Genomic DNA, 16,282 nt, shown 5'->3' with positions numbered 1-16,282 from the left:
TCTGTCTGTCTGTCTGTCTGTCTGTCTGTCTGTCTGTCTGTCTGTCTGTCTGTCTGTCTGTCTGTCTGTGTCTCTAACTGCTTTCCTGTGTTTACAGTGTCGTCCATGGTATAACGGTTAGAGCATCGGACTGTTGTGATAAGCAAACCGGGTTCTAATCCAATCGTCGAGCCAAATTGGGTCAACGGCCTCCGGCATACGCCGACTTGTGCTACAAGTTATGTGCCACTGGTTATATACCACTCTTTCCTGAAATCCGCTCACACCAACTTGGGTCACTGTGTATGGGAAGCTAGGTTGGTGCCACACTTCAATGAGCATTTTTGATGTGAATTTGGGTCACTGGACAACATATCCTTCAATAAGACTATTTTCACGCCAACTTGGCGGGTAACTTTGGATGTGTCACTGGGTGTGTTGCGTACATCAATGAACCTCTTAAATACCAACTTGGGTCATTGGGTATGCGCAGGAACGTATGTACCGCTCTTCATTGAACCAACTGTATCACTTGGTATGTGTAACTAGGCATGTGTTCATGGTTATATTGCGCTCAGTTTTACAAACACGATATTAAGGAAGGACAGGACGTGGACGGACGTAGCGCTACGTCCGTCCACGTCCTGTCCTTCCTTAATATCGTGTTTGTAAAACTGAGCGCAATATAACCATGAACGTTCACCAACTAGCCCCCTTCATTGCTTTACTAAAAGGTATGGGTTCAACGAATCGCTTTCACGTCAACTTGGCTTACTGGATATGTGCTTCTGGCTTCTGTCACCTCTTCAATGCCAGAAAGAAATCAAATTTATCCGCGGTGGTGGGCGAAGTAAACGCACGTCAAAAATTATCGAATAATCTTGTCTGAATATATATTCGCACGAACTCCACGTGGGGACTTCACGGCTGCGACGTTATAGATGGCGCAGCGTGTCCACAGGGAGGCACGAGAGAGCGTCCCCTCTGCATACACGCCTCATGCATAACGCCTTTCCGGGTGTGCAATATGGTGTGTCGATAGATTCATTCGATGCTAATCGCACTCACGTCGACATTCATCGGTAGGTGCGTCCTGCCAGATATTTCCCCTTCCTTCTTCCCAACAACCCTTGATTATCCCACAAACACGCCATGATGGGGCAACAATCTCATGATACGAAACGTATATAAACGCGAACCCGCGCAGACACGCCTGCAATGAAAAGAGATAAACCGCATTCTCAGTATTTACAAGTCCGAGCATTCTGCAGCGATTCTAGTTAGAGCAGCCGGCGTAATCTCACCTGGAGCACACAGTTGATTTGCTCGTACAGATAAACGCTTCAGATGACATATCGTCTTCCCCCAACACTGCAAAAATTCTGTTTCCCTGCAGCCAATCATCTCCGGCCGTCTACGTTACCGCGTACAACTTTCAGCATACCCAGTACATCGGCTACGTGCTTTTCCACATACCTTTATTCTGTCTCCATTTTTCTTCGCTTCATATTCTTCGAATCCCTTCCCGCAATTTCTACGGGAAGGGGCAATTACTCCGCAGCCAGAAACAGATTCAGTGTCACTTCAAGCCATTTCCTCTACCTCTCGATAGAGAGTGAAGCAAATCTAATAAATCCACTTTGAAATTTAGCTTGCCTTCCCGAGTGGTGTTTCCAGGCTTCAATGAGCAAAGCAAATCCAATTATAATGATGACTGTGGTCTCTTGTGCTGCATTCTTTAGGTACGAACTCTTATGATAACGCAGATGATACGAAACACGAGAACGTAATTTGTGTTGCCTCTGCTACACTTGTCGTTGACATTCATTCGCTAAGTCCCCCCTCCCCTATCAAGCATAAAGAAGAAACAAATACACATCAGCGCGCATAGCTAACCAGCCAAATCTGCTCTGGGTAAAGCAATGTGTATTCAAGTATTTATATAAGTTTTCTACATTAAACCGATATTAAAATATTGTTTAGCCATACAGCAAATCGTTGCTCGTTGGCCATGGCTACTGTGAGGCGAACTTATTTGCACAGGAAATGAAAATGCATATGTGACTAAGAACTGCAGATTCCTTAATAAATTTTAAATGAATTGTTTTGCCACACAAGTTGCAATTTACGAATTTGTAGCTAATCAGTTTTCAAGACATATCTACTTGGAAAGAATATTGAGGGTGAAACTAGTTTTGAGTGTGCGTTTATAATTTGTGCTATGAAATACATTGTCATTATAATTATTCTTGCGCTTCAGTGCATAAAAATAACTGTTATTCAAAGCGTTATTGGAACAATGCATTTTTATCGGTGTTTATATAACCCGGCTTATCTTAAATCAGGGGCTAATCAAAATTTCCTTAAGAGTGACGTGCATTACGAACATGCTAGCTGTGATTCGAAAGATGTAATAAGTGCACTATAGTAATTAGCTTAAAAGCTTATTAGTATACTTTTTGTTATTTAGCAACATATTCGTGCTGATTTCTTGTTCAAGTAATGACCTCTCCAAGAAATCCAACTGTAATCGCAGATCTATATTTAACGAAAATGCAAAAACACTAGCATGTGCCCGTGATTTCCGAGATATAGGGCATGCGAAATAGACAGCGATCTATTTTTACAGATAAACACAATGACGGCTCAAAGAGTCAATGTTTTTTTTTTATAATTCACGGTCCCTTCATAAACATAAACTGGGTATGACCTCGTGAGTTCGCCGTGTGAAGGCAATCAACACGCACTTCTCGGTGTGTAAAGTGAAGTCTTGTGCCTGAGTGTATGTTTGAGTTAGGTTTGCTGCCCGCTGCAGCTGGGCGCATGCATGCGAAAGTAAGTGTCCACAGAAGTCAAAAGGCAAATATAATTTGCACATGTCGAATGCCAGGACGTTTCTGGTAAAACTTCAGCGAGACAAATGATGATCCCATCAATGCTTAATGTTACGCCCTGAGACATGCCGTAGTACAGAATCTTCAGCTTTTGGGATTTCTTCTGCTTGTACAAAAAGTACAGGCGGATTGTATAGTCATGTAAACTGTCCTCTAAACTATCCAAAGAGGTAGCTGCCAATTACGATTGCCGCGTGAGAGTTGAGAATGGAGGCAAGAACAACTTTGTAATATCCTCCATAACTTTTCCAATGAAGCTTTCCAAAGCAATAGAGCTATATGCAATACAATCGAACGGGGATTTTCTTTCACAGCGGCTTCATCATTTAGCAGCGATATCACCAGATGGTCGTCCGATCATGCATAAAGAAAACAATGAATGTGCAATATTTATTTTTACCGCTCCAAGTTAAGACAGCAACATGAAATTTTTGGTAAATTTTCCAGACAACATGGCCCACATTTCTACAAAATATAATTTATTTCTGAGATTTGTAATTAGGCCAGTAGCATGACACTTTGAAGAACCTTCTACATGAATTTTTTTTACAAATGCTGTATTAATTTAGGTATGCGAACAGATTTCTGCCTTCCTTCATAGTTCGTAGAAAGTGGTTTTGCTGGCATTTGTACTAACACCAGAGCAGTTGGCTTAATTTTCCGTCGCTTCTGAAGCATACTCATAATGCTACAAAGCATTTGCATACGCAATTTATTACCAAGACCGTAATTCGCCTACAAGCTTCGAACTTTGCGTACGCATTACCCATGACGTGCCCCTTAATTTCGCCATATATAAACAAGGCGGATTGCATTGTTCACAATTGGACACCGGAGAAACCAAGCAAGCATCTTCGTGCCACGCACGCAAGTAAAAAAATAAGGGTCCAATATTTTTTAGGTAATGCTCCAAATTAGGTCACCAAGTGAAACTTTTGAGTGACATTGAGTTTAATGTGCCCCTCATTTCTACGAAATGTAAACTGTGCGTAACACACAACTCCGTCCGGACAGTGGAAACGTAGCTGAACACACAAGCGTGACTGCTTAAAACACTTGCTATAGCAATTTTTTTACATAGGCTGTGTTTGATGCACGTTCGTTAATTAACCTAGAAGAAAAAGTTTCAGTAGCATTCCTCCGAGTTTACTGTTCTTGATTTTTGTGGCATTGGTAGTTACGCCAGAGCTGCTTGATAAGCTTTGCGCCGCTTGTAAAATTCAGTCATAAGACTCTCAAGAACATGCATACACAACTTCTGCAAATACGGTAATAAACACACACATATTGAAATTTGTATGCGCATCACCCTTAACGAGCCCCTTGATTTCGTAAAACATAAACCAGGTGGCGTGCATAGTTCACTGATAACATCAGAGAACTATGCACAATACTTGTGTCACGCATGGAGAAACCGGGAAAAAATACGGTATGTACGGTTTGCGACAATACAGGACAGATTGAACACTTTCTGAGTTTGTGTCCGAAATACAGAGATCAAAGGGTCGCTCTTCTCTAAAGCCTGCAAAAGAAGGAACTTCCGGATGTGTGCCCGCAGTAACTTGTGTTCCCAGATGAATCAGTTCAAAGAAGCTTCACGTATCCTTATTGCATTCTTAAGGGAGACTAGTTTTATGAACTTGAAGTGAACTACCGCAGTGTTATCACAAGAGACGCTCGGCCGGAGCTATTGCCGGCGTTCACTGCCTGCCTAAACCCGCCTGTTACCACAACCAACAAGCACCGCCACCACGCTTATTGAGTGCAAAAACAGATACGCTATGAAGATCACCATTACGCAAGCAGAACACTGGCAATGATAAAAGAGCTCGCTATTTTGCAGCAAGAAATTTTATTGCATTGCAAACAGCTGCTTCCAACTTATTAATTTATGATCTTGCACGTTCCTGGACCGCTAGTTGCACCATTGTGAAGACCGTCGAGGAGGCAAACACAAGGTTCGGGACAGCCAGTTGGTTGGCTTCCATTTATGGCGCACGTTGTCTAAAATACAAGAGAAAAAAATAGCGACATGTAGATGTTATACAGATTGTTGCAAGAACTGCTATGCTAATGTTGGGTCATATCGTAATAATTACAATTGACAGAGTTCATTATGTGAGCACTGTATTTTGGCAAGCACGCCACTACTCGCGTACGCGAGAGGTACGGCTACAGACATAATTCTTTTATATAATGCTTCTAGTTTACCTAATTAAGGCATGAGCAGTACCTTCAACATAAGATTCAGTGGTTTCTTGAGCCGTGCGTGTCTACGTATAATGCCCTTGGTTGGCTTTCCTTATCTGTGCGCACTATTTGCGAAAATGGTGGACCAACAAGGATGCTGAGACACCTTTCCTTGAAAGAGCGCGGTACGCTGAAATGAGTGCATTGTCTTTAAAATATATTCCGGAAGAAATCTTTCACAGCACCTCATAAGAACCGATCAAAAAACCGACGAAAAAAACAACAGGCTGCAGGTGGGACCCACCTGTGGCCTGTTGTTTTTTCATCCATTTTCATTTTCATTTCTTTGTCATTTTTTTTTATTTCATTGAGCTAGTAGAAGTAACTTCTCCTATGTTGTCCTTGGTGTCTTTGTTAGTTGACTTCTTATGATATGATAGCACATAACGAGGGTCTCGAATCCGGCAACATGGACACCTTCGGGTGGAATGTGTGGGTTTATTGACCAGTTCCCTACCCCAAAAAGATTTCGTACTCGTGACGCCTGCGGTAGAAAGGATGTTCCACATCCACCACTAAGGTGTGTGAGTGGTGGCGTTGGCTAACACTCATAGGGTTAGTTCTAGTAGCAAAGCATAAATACCACAGAACGTGGATGGGAAAATAGCGCCGCGGTAGATCAATTAGTAAGAGAATCGTACGCGTAATGCGAAGACGTGGGTTCGTATGCCACCTGCGGCCTCTTGTTTTTTATCCACTTTTAAGTCAATTTGTTTATCACTTCTTTAACTCAATTGGCAAAAACAAGTACTGTCCCCTGTGTTGTCCTTGGTGTCTTTGTTTGTTGGCTTCTTACCATATCATTAATAACAGTTAGGCCCCTCGGTTCCATTTCTTCTCCTCCATTATAGATACGGCAGTATCTTAGTGTCTGCAGTACCTTAGTGTCTGTTTGTGGAACGTACGGTGTGTGTTTTTCTACTTTCTCTATATGAAGTTATGTGTACAGTAAACGTTCGCTTTTCCGGGTAGCGATGCAACACGCGCTTTTTGACTGCGTTGCTACATAAGGTGTGTGGCACGTGACCCGAACGCCTTCGCAGTTTGGGCAGGTGCAGGTCGCCCAAGGCAACCCGATCCGTTTGCTCAGTTGATCATCTTGGTCGTACGTTTTATGCTGTGGAAACGATGTCTGGCGGAGCTGCGGCACCAACTTCAACGTGCCGCAATTCCGCCTTTGCGAATAATTCGAAGCGTTATAGCGAAAGATGGCTGAACAGCTAGACTGAAATGGGGAAGATGAGTTTCTGAGGCAAAGGCACACGCCGTTTGTTTAGAGTTAGAAGTGGCTGAATGGTATTCCCAATATTGCCTTGTTAATACCCCTGCTTTATTTACTGATCTTTTATTGAAGCTGTACAGAGAAGCGCGGTACTGTTTCTGGACTAAGATATATTGTTTGAATACCAGCTTGTTGCATTGACCTCTCCTCGAAACGAGCATAAGATAGTTGTTAGTATATATGTAAAATAGCTGTTTCTGTTCTTTGTATTAATTTATAAGTAAACTCCCCTTTTGCTGGCACAATTAGTGACAGCATGTTTGACATCCCGCTTTTTTGTAAGAATCACAAAAAAGGCTGTATTCTTTTTTTTTCTGTAACGCTTCCGGTAAGTCACAAACTCCTTCATTTGTTTCGAGCTGATTATGTGATTTCTCTTCCTAAAACAACGTGGTATAAATGACTGTACAATAAATAAATATTTAGTTATTTTGAACTCATGAGGGCTCACAAATATGTGCATGGGGCGACATTTATGTTCTTTGAATGTAATGTGTCTGCAGCACTTTGAAAAATAATTATGTAAATTTGGCGCATTTCGACCATGTGAATCATAGTTTGTAACTGAATGCAAAATGTATAGTTCATACCTCTGCGATATCCAACACGTATTTTGTCAGTATTGTGTTTCCGCTCCAACATGGCCAATTGTACAGTCAGGAGAACGTTACGTACTTTTCATATCAGCTATACGATGATTCTAGAACTGATTGGGACGGTTCTTTGATTCACGCAACTGTACTAAAAGATTTGTAAATCACTATATGAACGAAATCGCTGCAATAAGCAGGCTGGTCTATTCATGTGCTATTTTTTATGCATTCTGCACAAAAAAATAATGTCAGGTTCAGTAGGCAGCACAGATTGCATATCGACACCATGGGACGCATTCTGCGATGATCCACTTCGGTGATACTAACGCCTTGGTCACGCCTTGGCCATAAGGCTCACACTAATTGGGTGCTTGAGGAAAATCGGATGAGCTGATTGGCTGACTGAGCCCTACGTAATAAAATTTTGCTGTCTAACGAAGTTACCACCGACTTCTATTGCACACTCCTTAATGATGCCCATAAGATTGTCGTTCATTGCTTCAACACTAAGGTCCTCTTCCTGAGTTAAGGTCGAATACCTATTCTGTAGCTTGAACCGGAATTCTTCCGTTTTCCCTTTTACCGCTAACTCACTGATCGGCTTCTTATGTACCAGTTTCTTCCGTTCCCTCCTCAATTCTAGACTAATTCGAGTTCTTACCATCCTATGGTCACTGCAGCGCACCTTGCCAAGCACATCCACATCTTGTAGGTTGCCAGGGTTAGCGCAGAGTCATCATCATCATCATCATCATCATCAGCAGCAGCCTAGTTACGCCCACTGCAGGGCAAAGGCCTCTCCCATACTTCTCCAACTACCCCGGTCATGTACTAATTGTGGCCATGTTGTCCCTGCAAACATCTTAATATCATCCGCCCACCTAACTTTCTGCCGCCCCCTGCTACGCTTCCTTTCCCTTGGAATCCAGTCCGTAACTCTTAGTGACCATCGGTTATCTTCCCTCTTCATTACATGTCCGGCCCATGCCCATTTCTTTTTCTTGATTTCAACTAGGATGTCGTTCACCCGCGTTTGTTGCCTCACCCAATCTGCTCTTTTCTTATCCCTTAACGTTACACCCATCATTCTTCTTTCCATAGCTCGTTGCGTCGTCCTCAATTTCAGCAGAACCCTTTTCGTAAGCCTCCAGGTTTCTGCCCCATATGTGAGTACTGGTAACACACAGCTGTTGTACACTTTCCTTTTGAGGGATAGTGGCAACCTGCTGTTCATGATTTGAGAATGCCTGCCAAACGCACCCCAACCCATTCTTATTCTTCTGGTTATTTCAGTCTCATGATCCGGATCCGTGGTCACTACCTGCCCTAAGTAGATGTATTCCCTTACCACTTCCAGTGCTTCGCTACCTATCGTAAACTGCTGTTCTCTTCCGAGACTGTTAAACAATACTTTAGTTTTCTGCAGATTAATTTTCAGACCCACCCTTCTGCTTTGCCTCTCCAGGTCAGTGAGCATGCATTGCAATTGGTCTCCTGAGTTACTAAGCAAGGCAATATCATCAGCGAATCGCAAGTTGCTAAGGTATTCTCCATCAACTTTTATCCCCAATTCTTCCCACTCCAGGCCTCTGAATACCTCCTGTAAACATGCTGTGAATAGCATTGGAGATATCGTATCTCCCTGTCTGACGCCCTCCTTTATAGGGATTTTGTTGCTTTCTTTGTGGAGGACTACGGTGGCTGTGGAGCCGCTATAGATATCTTCCAGTATTTTCACATATGGCTCATCTACACCCTGATTCCGTAATGCCTCCATGACTGCTGAGGTTTCGACTGAATCAAACGCTTTCTCGTAATCAATGAAAGCTATATATAAGGGTTGGTTATATTCTGCACATTTCTCTATCACTTGATTGATAGTGTCAATATGGTCTATTGTTGAGTACCCTTTACGGAATCCTGCCTGGTCCTTTGGTTGACAGAAGTCTAAGGTGTTCCTGATTCTATTTGCGATTACCTTAGTAAATACTTTGTAGGCAACGGACAGTAAGCTGATCGGTCTATAATTTTTCAAGTCTTTGGCGTCCCCTTTCTTATGGATTAGGATTATGTTAGCGTTCTTCCAAGATTCCGGTACGCTCGAGGTTATGAGGCATTGCGTATACAGGGTGGCCAGTTTCTCTAGAACAATCTGACCACCATCCTTCAACAAATATGCTGTTACCTGATCCTCCCCAGCTGCCTTCCCCCTTTGCATAGCTCCTAAGGCTTTCTTTACTTCTTCTGGCGTTACCTGTGGGATTTCGAATTCCTCTAGGCTATTCTCTCTTCCACTATCGTCGTGGGTGCCACTGGTACTGTATAAATCTCTATAGAACTCCTCAGCCACTTGAACTATCTCATCCATATTAGTAACGATATTGCCGGCTTTGTCTCTTAACGCACACATCTGATTCTTGCCTATTCCTAGTTTCTTCTTCACTGTTTTTAGGCTTCCTCCGTTCCTGAGAGCCTGTTCAATTCTATCCATATTATAGTTCCTGATATCCGCTGTCTTACGCTTGTTGATTAACTTAGAAAGTTCTGCCAGTTCTATTCTAGCTGTAGGATTAGAGGCTTTCATACATTGGCGTTTCTTGATCAGATCTTTCGTCTCCTGCGATAGCTTACTGGTTTCCTGTCTAACGGCGTTACCACCGACTTCTGTTGCGCACTCCTTAGCGCAGAGTATAACGTCTATTTCATTTCTAGTCTCGCCGTTCGTTCTCCTCCTCGTCCACTTTCGGTTATCCCGCTTGCGGAAGAAGGTATTCATTATCCGCTAATTATTCCGTTCTGCAACCTCTACTAATTACTCTCCCCTACTATTCCTATAACCTATGCCATATTCCCCCAATGAATTGCTTCCATAGCCTGCTCTTGCCTACCCTGGCATTGAACTCGCTCATCAGTATAGTGTATATTGTTTTGACTTTACCCATCGCCGATTACACGTCTTCATAGAAGCTTTTGGCTTGCTGGTCATCATGACTTCATGTAAGTGCGTAGACCTCTACGACCTTGAATTTGTACCTCTTATTAAGTTTCACGCCAAGACCTGCCACCATCTCGTTAATGCTATCGAATTCTTGTATGTTACCAGCTATATCGTTATGAATCAGGAATCCGACTCCTGGTTCTCGTCTCTCCGCTAAGCCCCGGTAGCACAGAACGTGCCCACTATTTAGCACTGTATATGTTCATTTGTCCTCCTAACCTCACTGAGCCCTATTATATCCCATTTAATGCCAGCTAATTCCTCCAATAGCATTGCCAGACTCCCCTCACTAGAGAACGTGCTACCGTTAAAGGTTGCCAGGTTCAGATTGCAATGGCAGCCTGGCCGGATCCTGAGATTCTCAGCACTCTCTGCTGCGTCACAGGTCTGACCGCCGCCGTGGTCAGTTGCTTCGCAGCTGCTGAGGACTGAGGGCTGGGATTTGATTGTCACATTCATATAGGAGGTTTATTTCATAGATTTTAACAGGCAAGCGCAACTGCTCCATCTACGCTTTCGCTTTAATATCTGCTTCCATTCCACGTTATGAAAGTAGACGTACAGCGACACTGTTGACGTCGTTAGACAAGTACCACCACCCCAACTGACGTTAGACGATGTTACACAAACACCACCACAACAAGCGACGTACGTCACGCCCGCACGCACGTGTGCGAAAGTGCATCATACAACCTCATTCTTCTACGCCCACCTGCAAGCGCAAGTACCATATATTCCACTAAGCTATAGTTTAAAAGTAAAATGTGTCAGAAAATTCGTAAAGAACGACTTACACACAACCTACAGACAGGATAACCTCGGAAAGTAATTCAAATATACGAGAAAACATAATTATGTTATGCTGGAACACAAATAGAAGCCCCCTTTCCAGCTGCCATTTTAGATCAGTATGAGTGGCCGCGGCCGGTAGGTGGCGGTACTCTTGTTGGACAGTGTTGCTGGAAAGTGCTTTCGTATCGGGGCTATTGCTTTGGTATTAGAAGGACAGCGTGGCCGCATGGTTGAACACGTGCGATAACGGGGCATACCTTAAGTCTATGCAGCATTCATTGCTTCTAAAGCATTGGTTAGAATTACATTGTGGCATTTTAAGGATTTAGATACTGTGCGTATGGGTTTTCGCTAGAAAGCACGTGCTCTGCATTATTACACTATCATAGCATTTGCATTAGAAAAAGCCGTGCAATTCATTGCAAGAAAGCCGGGACAGCGTGTAGTGTGCGGGGGGTACCTCAAGGCAGGCGAGGAGACAGATGGGAATGGAGAGGGAATCGAGACGATCGGCATGCACTGTGACGTCGATGGTAGGGTGAAGAAAATGGAGGCTTTCCAGGATGAGCTTGTCAGAAAGGTCGAAGAGCTTGAAAATGAACCAAATTAGGAGCGTGATGCACGGAAGTTAGTCTAAAAAAAGTACAAGCAGCAGAAGAAAAGCTCAACAGTGCCGCCAATGTGAACGAGAATGGTCGTGACAATGGAACGCAGTGCTCCGACGTGGCTAGCTGGAAAGAGCGGCACTTACCTTGAGGCCACAACGCGAAAATGCAGAAGCACAGGGGTCAGTGCCTCTTGTCGAGTCCGAATCGCGCGGGAAAGGACAAAGGGAAGCAGGAAGAGGAAGGAGAAAGTGAAATGGTGACTATTGCCGGTGACTGAAACCTGGCTAGTTTATCAGAAGGAATTATGGAGAAGGAAAAAGGTGATGAAAGATTGGCGGTAGGGACATTTCCAGGGCGGACACTGGGTTCTGTCATGGAGCGAGCAAAGGCAAAGCTCGCAGAAAATGCCCACATGCCCAACCTTGTCATAGTATCACGTGGGCTAAATGACGTCCTAAACAGGAAAGGGACAGGACTAGACCAGCGCGAAGGGGCTGGACGACTTGTACGAGCTGTCCCCTCAGGAGCAGATCATGATGTGCACGGTGCCACAGTTGCCTTCAAGTGACTGTCACGTACAAAGGGCCGTAGTGGCTGATGAGCAGGCGATATGGAAAATGAGCCAAGAGAAAGGTTTCGAGGTTGTCGAAGTGAACAGGGAAGTGAAATGGTGTGGTGGTTTTGAACGAGACGAGATCCAATTCAATTACAGGCTTCGACGAGAAGTGGGCTGGCCACTTGTTGGTCGCGGTGTTGCATTTTAGGGGGCCCACAGGCACTAAGGAAGCCAGAGTAGGTAGTAATGAAGAAGGACCCCTAGGGGAGCATCAGAATAACATCGCCGTCAGTAACACAAGAAGGAGGAAAACAAGGAAGAGAGTTATCAATGCAATAGGCTACATCAACATGCAGGACGGCAGAAGAAAGGAAAAGTGGGCAGAGAGTTATGAGAAGTACAGAACAAGTAGGGGTCTATGCGGTTACAGAAACGTACTTTAGAGACTCGGTATAGCCGCCAGTGATTGAGATTTATGTTTTAGAAGGGTGCAACAGAACTAAGTCGGAAAGGAAAGGAAGAGAAAGCGGGAATCCTCATCCATTAGGGAAACAAATGGAAAAGAGTAAATTCAAAATGTCAAGAGCATCTTTGGTTATCAGGTACACTTATTGGAAAAAAACTTGGCTGGGCGTAACGTATTCGTGGACCGGGAATAATTGCACAGAGAAGAATGAAGACTTAGTGGAATGCATAAGTGCTGATATTAAGAGGAAGCTATAGCTCGGGCCCTACTCCGACGCGGCCTATTCAAATACATGTAAAACGCAAAAAAAATTTTCTCAGATAACCCCTAGACTGATTTTAATGAAATCTGTTGCATTTGAGAGAGAAAGTTAAATTCTAGTGACTGTTGCGAGCGGAATTTCGCTTTACGGCCTGAATTTTGTTAAAAAGGTTTTCAAATATTCGGTCGCTTGAAAAAAATACAAGCACGATGTTTACAAATTCTTAGCTCTGGACCAAGAATAGATATCGTGGGTCTGTAAACGGCATCCATTAGATCTTTTAAAGCGGACAACTTCGATGTGTCATTTTACATCTTACGTGAATTGTTACGTTGGTTACAAGGGTTCTGCAAAAGCTGTATTTCTATGATACTATTTTTTTTTTTATATTCATGTGTAACATATCAATTTTGTCCCCTTTAGTTGTACTGTTAGGTGCAATTTACAGATTTGTATTATCCTTTTTCGTTGTTGAGTGATAGAGCTGTAAACTTGATAGTTTCGTTTCTTGAAAATTTTCGATTTTCGCCAATTTTTAATGAAAAATTGGCGACCTAACACCAAAATTCTAAACCAACAGTCACTCTATTTTAAGTTTGCTTTTAAATGCAACAAACCTCGTCAAGTTTGGTGCAGTGGTTGCCGAGAAAAACGAATTCTCCTTTTACATGTGTTTAAATAGGACCACTCGAGCTAAAGCTTCCTCTTAAGGGTTTCTGGAATGATGCCGGAATTATCATATTAGGTGACACGAATGGCCACATACAGGATCTAGATAGCTATACCGACCACAACGGGAAGTCAATGCTAGATCTTTGTGAGCAACATAACCTCGTTATCGTGATTACAGGGCCTAAGTGTGAAAGGCAGATCAGGTGGGAAGTGGGAAACCGCCAATCGACCACTGATTACTCTCTGATGACAAAAGGAATTCATGATAAGTTGAGAGAAGCGGTCGTTCGTGAGGAAGGGTATAGCAGCATACGGAGTGACCGTAAACGCATCGTTCTGAAAATGGGATATGCAGTTGGGAAAGAGAGCAAGGAGTGCAAAATTGCCAGTCCACATTTCAACGCTGAACAAATAAGAAAATATAGTGACAACAATCGAGGAAGAACTTTCCAAGTGGACAAGTAAAGAGTGGGAATATAGTGTAATGACAGAAGTGTAAGAAGTGTAATAACGACAGAAATACGGGAAGAAAAACAACATATTCGTTGGAAAGGAAAGAAGAAACCGAAAAGCTGGTGGAACAGGGAGACGCGAGAAGCTATCGCCGATCGACAGTAAGCATCCCGAGAGCACACGCACGCAAATAAGGCGCGGTTGCTGCAGGACGAAGGGGCCAGTAAATGGGAAATATACCGGGAGAACACGTTTACGGTTCAGATACTGGTGCAAGCAAACATAAATGGCGAAAGTGAACGTTGAGTGTCAGAAATACGTAAGAAAACGAATGCCGCACCTAGAATGTTTTGAAACCACATAAAGTTATTAGGCAGGAAGTCAACATCAATAAAACAACATATCCTAGACGAAGATGGAAACAAACTGGAAGGGGAAGCGGCATTAAATTACATCCGAAAGACAGCAGCCGAATCTTTCCAAGGCAATGAAGAGTTTGTATTTGAAGAAAAAAAGACCTTGAAAGAAAACCAGATGGAAAAGGAGCTGGTGCCGACAACTTTTAAGTGGGAGAAAGCCGAAGAGAACATTTCTAAGCGCACAGCCACAGGGCTAGACGAGGTTCCCGTTAGGCTGGTAAATAACCTAGGACCAAAAAGTGAGGTAGCTCTGGTGAAACAGCGGAAAAGCTTTCAAAGATAGAAGAATACCACACAGTTGGCGATGAGGTAGACATAATTTGATTTATAAAGGTAAGGGGGAGAAAGATAGGATTCACTCGTATAGACCGTCGACAATTACATCGGTATATTATACAGGTTAGAAATGCAGGCAATTAAATTAAAGCTCCAAACATGGCGAGAGAATAATAGCATTTTGGGAGAAAGTCAAAATGGCTTGAGAATAGGTAGGCGTTTGGATGATAACTTATTTGTTCTTACTCAGTGTATTGAAATATCAAAAGTAAAAAACAAACCCTTATATATGGACATTTTAGACATTACAGGAGCCTATGACAACGTAGACCGCCACATTTTATGGGATATTCTGGAAGCGCAAGGCTTAGGTGACGATTGTCTACAGCTTTTGAGAGAGATTTACCTAGAACGTACCGTTTGCGTTTAATGGGAAAGGATGAGGAGCGAGGAGAAAGTTCATATCAACGAGGGACGAAGGTAGGGGTCCCCTTTATCCCCACTGCTGTTTATGATGTACATGGTGAGGATGGAGAGGGCGCTAGAAGGAAGTAATATCGGGTTTAATCTCTCTACAGACAGGCGGGTACAGTAGTAGAGCAGCAGCTTCCAAGTTTATTTTATGTGGACGACATCATGTTGCTCGCTAACAAGAAAAGTGATTTGCAACATCTGGCTAATATCTATGGACAGGAAGGCGAGAATTTAGCTTTGATATTTAGCTTTAGAAAAGCAGGTGTTATAGTATTAATTGAACACAGTGAACACAGTGGCAATACGGGGCCATGAAATACCTCGGGTAAAAGAATATAAATATCTTGGTATATGGAAAAACGAAGGCAACAGATATATATGAACGCGGGAAAAACAATAAGAGTAAAGGGGAAGAGAAATGCAGCCATAATGAAGCATAGAGTGCTACCGGGATATAATAGTTACGAGGTGCTCCGGGGTATGTGGAAAGATGTAACGTTTGCAGGTCTAAGTTTTCGGAATGCGGTTGTTTGCTTGATATCGGGGGTACACAATCAAGACTGGATGGCAACCAAAGGTCAGTGGGACGCCTCGAATTGGTGCTCACGGGAAGACTAAAGATGAAGCTGTGCAAGGTCATATGGGCAGGACAAGTTTTGAAGTAAGGGCAGCTCACAGTAAAACTTATTATGAAGAACGACTGAGGAATATGGAAGAAAGTAAATGGCCTGGGAGAGTGTTGGAGGTATTTGTGAGGAAAAAACAATTATTCAGAGTGAAGGAAAAGAAATAGGAAGCTTACCAGCAAGCATGTGGCCTGTAGGGTGAGCAGCACAGCAACAAAGAACGTCAAGCGGAAAGACAGAGAGGCTGAAATTATCTCGTAGGTGGCGGCAATGGAAAAGAAACCTGCCATGAGTAAATAATTAAGATGAAAAAACGGAAAAAGGAAAAAACGATTTATGATAACTGAAAGGGAAGTTCATTACTTTTCGAAGCGAGATCAGGATGCTTAGAGCACGCACCTGAGGTGAGATATAAGAAGAAAGAAGAAGCGTGTGCTTCTTCTTCCTTGGGTTCAGCGATAGCAGCGGGAAGTAAACATATCCGCAATAGAGATTAGTAAGGGGCGATTTGAAGATTGCTGGAAGAAAAGTATTTAAACGACAAAAAACGGAGACGTACAAAAACAAATTTCACAACAGGGAGTCACAATATTTCGTTCTAGGAATTGATCGTGTGTTCTTTTTTCTTTTTTTTTTTTTACAATGGTAGGACATTAGGGAGTGTAACAGCAAGGGCTTGGTG

This window comes from Dermacentor andersoni, chromosome 3 (assembly GCF_023375885.2).
Source record: "Dermacentor andersoni chromosome 3, qqDerAnde1_hic_scaffold, whole genome shotgun sequence".
NCBI lineage: Eukaryota > Metazoa > Arthropoda > Arachnida > Ixodida > Ixodidae > Dermacentor > Dermacentor andersoni.
This window is presented reverse-complemented; position numbering follows the sequence as displayed.